At 47.8% G+C, this 3,933-nt stretch overlaps 1 pseudogene; it reads right to left on the minus strand.

Moving 5' to 3' along the window:
- Positions 1-2,334: 2,334 nt before the first annotated feature.
- Positions 2,335-3,927, minus strand: LOC102441006 (annotated as a pseudogene).
- Positions 3,928-3,933: the final 6 nt, after the last annotated feature.

Below are 3,933 nucleotides of genomic sequence, written 5' to 3' on the forward strand. Positions count from 1 at the left end.
AAGAGAATATGTAAATAAATAAAACCAACTGTGTGTGTGTGTGTTTTTAAATATAATTTCAAGTTGATTTTGAGAAAGAGAGAGAGAAACATCAATGTGAGAGCCAAGCATTGGTCAGCTGCCCCTGCACGCCCAACCAACTGAGCCACACCAGCCAGGGCAAGGTACAATCCTTGTTGTCAAGGAGATTGTGGTCTGAAACACAGGAGAGACAGATAAGCACACAGCTCTGTAACAATAAATAAATGATTTTTGTGAGGCCAAGGAAGGAACTGTGCTTGGGGAAATGGGAAAGGGCTTCCAGCAAGGGGTGACATCTGAACTTAGATGAGACAGAGTTCACTAAGTAGGAAAAAGGCATCCCAGAGGGAGGGAACAGACTCGCCCCAGGAACTAAGTGGGTAACAGGATATGGTGGCTCCTGGGCACTGAGAAGACACAGCGGGGATGGGGAGCACCTGGGGAGGGCTATAAATAAGGCCTGAAAGGTGACTGAGGTCAGAGCTCTTTGCATGCGCACCACAGTGGGGAGTGATGGGAGAGGTTGTGGCATGAGTAGGTTTGTGTGCTGGAAAGATCTCTCTAGCTGCCTACATAGATGATGGGTTGGAATTGGTAAGATTAGAGGCAGGTAGAAGAGTTTAAGAGGTGACCATCACAGTCATCCAGAGAAGAAATGATGAGGCACAGGGGGCATGGAGAGAAGGAGCAGACACTAGAAGATGGCTCACCAGACAGATTAGTGTGCGGGATCATGGAGAGACAGGGCGCTGGGCACAGGGTCTTTCACGTGGCTTCTGCCGTCTCTGCATATTTCCAAGGTGGTGAGGAGCCCAGAGCAGAGCCCAGAGTCCTGGGAGTTGTGGCCTCAATTTGTACAAAGAAAAGGAAGCTTTTCTTTCATGCTCAATGCTCTGCCTGGTGATACCTGGCCTTGGGGATCCTTTCTGCTGCTGGTGCAACGTGGGCACTGACATCAGGGCTCTGGGTGTCATAACAGAGCTTGCAAGGTTTGAGTCATTTTCCCCAAGTCACTCCCCATATCCACCTCCCTGTTCATTTATTTCGGTGGCTCTGAAATTGCATCTCTTCATCCACTTGGGTGAAGTTTCTGTGCTGGGCAGCAGAACACTAATTTCCTCAAAGCCTGTTTGCCAACCTAAAATCTCTGATCTTAGGTTCTACTTTTCGTTCCTGAGTCTAACCTTCTCTCTCTCTGTCTTAATCCTGTATTCGATGATGGTCTGAAAGAGCGTGGAGCAATGTAGAAGAACAAAAATCAGTTTCTTTTGTCAATACAAATGTGACTGAACAAATGCAAGTAAGAAATCATTGGACATAGCATCCTTCCTCTCCTACTCCTCAGAGAGTGCTGATGGAGCCAGGCCAGGGGCCGAGCTTAGAACCAGGTCTCATTTCCCAGGTCCACTGAACAGTCCTGCACAGCTAGACATTGTTCATATTTTGCTGAGTAGTTACTTTATGCCTGGAATTGTGCAGGACACTGTGAGTACTCAGCGATGGACAAAACACACACCCTGCCTCATGAAATCATTTCTGTTTAACTATCACCACCTGGTGGCCTAGAAAAGAAAGCCTTGAGTCCTGGAGCTAATGATCAGTTGGCATGGGACTGGTACCTTTCTCAGGAGGCTTAGCAAGGCTGTCACAAGAGGCCTTATTAATTCTCCATGCTTAAGCCCAGATGGCTGAGGATTTGGCATATTCTGAAAGGCTATTAGAAGGAAATTCCATACTTACCTCCATGTTTAACTCATTTTTGAAATTAGTCCTTCTCACTGGGCAGAAGTCCTACCCCAGAGCTAATCCCAGTTCCTCCTGCTACAGCTAAAGTCCTTTTGCTTTGATTGACATCAATGGGGCTGGGCACATACACTCAGAGGTGTTGGGGTCCAGCCCCAACAGGTCCAGGGGTTTCCCATAGGTGTGGACAGAGTCAGCGAGGAAGGAAAGACATGGAGGCAGTGTTCAGGTGGTCATCATATCCGGGTTCCTTTTAGCCAGGTTCCTCCCTTTATTGTCCTCTTACATTTGTATTTATACTATTTGATCTTTTTGTTGTTGTTAAATACAATCTGGTGCAATATTTATTAATTAAAACTATCTTACAGTTTACAAATAAGCTAAGGACCTTTCAGTCCGTTGCTTGACGCTCTATCCACTGAGCCAAACCGGCTTCGGCTTCTTCAGAGTTCTGAAGTGTTCTCAGGCAGGAGGCAGTGGTGTGGCACAGGCTCACAGATGCGACACCGGAAGACTGTGCAGGACTCGGAGACCAACGCCCCAAATTCCAGCTCCAAGGCAAGTCCTCAGTTTACCATGAGGAGAATCTGTTCTTGAAAGCTTTAATTGTCTTAGCCATCAGGGGGGCAATTTTCTTCACAGTCGGTTTCCTAGAATCATAGGAAACAGTGCTGCTGACCACACATGCCAAGTGGGCACTGCTGGTGCTGGGGCTGTCATAGGCGGGCTCTTTGCTGCTGCCACTGTTGGAGGGAGCTTGGCTGCTTCCTATGGGGTAGGGGGCTGGCTTAATCCCGATTTTCTCGGGCACAGCTGCTCCTCCTGTTCCAAACTTCTCCTGCCTCCTTGAACATCACGAGGTGGTTTGGCTACAGAGACCATCTTTGTCTGTCGGCCTTTGTGTTTATTGGCATGTGCACATTGGATATTCTTTGTCAATAACTGTAGCCGCTGCTCTCGGGCATCCTGAAGCCTCAAGTAGATCTCCCGCCATGACTCATACTCTTCTGGCCTTTCTTCCTTAAAGTCTCGGTGACAATGAACTTTCCATAATTGATCTGTTTCTTCAATTAATACATGATTGTATTCCTCTATGCGATACAGCTGATCAGGGGTACACCTCTCCAAAACGGGTTCAAGAACAGAATACGGGACGCCTCCCACTTCAAAGATTGAATCAATGTTGTTTTGAAGGACCCGGATGCACTGCTGGTGCAAGGTCATCATTTTGGGGAGATAGGCACACTTGGAACCAGAGTACACCTGCATCTTAGAATGCATTCTCCGCCCAGTGAATCCAACTTCCTCCTCCTCCTGGGAAGAAGAGTGTGCTTTTCGCTTTGGTTGGAAGGAGGATATCAATTCGAGGGAAGGAAGCGGCCGGTCATTGGCCTGTATCACAGGTAATGAGATGCCTGGCAACACTGGCAGGACATCGATGGGGACCTTTCTCGGCTTGGCTGCATCGGCTCCAGCTGCCTGATGCTTCTTGGACTTGTTCCCACTCACCTTAGGCAATTTCTGAACTGTATCCGAGCTTTTACCAGTGCTTTTCGAATCATTTTTTTTAAGTGCTTTTTCTCCAGCAGTCGCAGTTGAGGTTTTCACAATCTTTTTCTTTTTCTTCCGGGGCTGGTCATAGCTGAGATAGGACTCAAAAGACATGGTGGGCTGCTCAAATTCTTCACCCATAGCCATCTCCTCAACTCTAGGGAGGGAGCCCGCTGACTTTCTGTCTGAATGAGTTTTCACTTTCTCTTCTTGAGTCTTTAGGTTGTCAGAAACCTTCTCTTTTGCTTTGGGCAGCAGGTCTCCGGCCCCCTTTCCTCTGTCTAGGCTGTCTAGACTTTGCTTGTTTTTGTCTGATTTAGTTTTCTCTGAGTCTTTGTGCTTTTGCTTTTTATGGTGGTTGTCTGGAGCAGTCTCCAAGGGGGATGGATGAAAACTTCTTGGAGCTGCCCTCTCCATCCTTCTCTTTCTTGATATCACTAGAGGGCGCTTTCTCCTTCGTGCCATCCCCTGAGAGGGCCTCCGGTTTTCCTCTTTGGCGATGGCCTTGTGGGATTTCTCTCTGCTCAAAGGCGACTTCTCATCTCCCCTGGCATCCACTGGACGTTTTTCTTTATAGGATGATTTGTGCTCCTTGTTCTGACTCACAACCCCTTTCCC

This window comes from Myotis lucifugus, unplaced genomic scaffold, assembly GCF_000147115.1.
Source record: "Myotis lucifugus unplaced genomic scaffold, Myoluc2.0 scaffold_11208, whole genome shotgun sequence".
NCBI lineage: Eukaryota > Metazoa > Chordata > Mammalia > Chiroptera > Vespertilionidae > Myotis > Myotis lucifugus.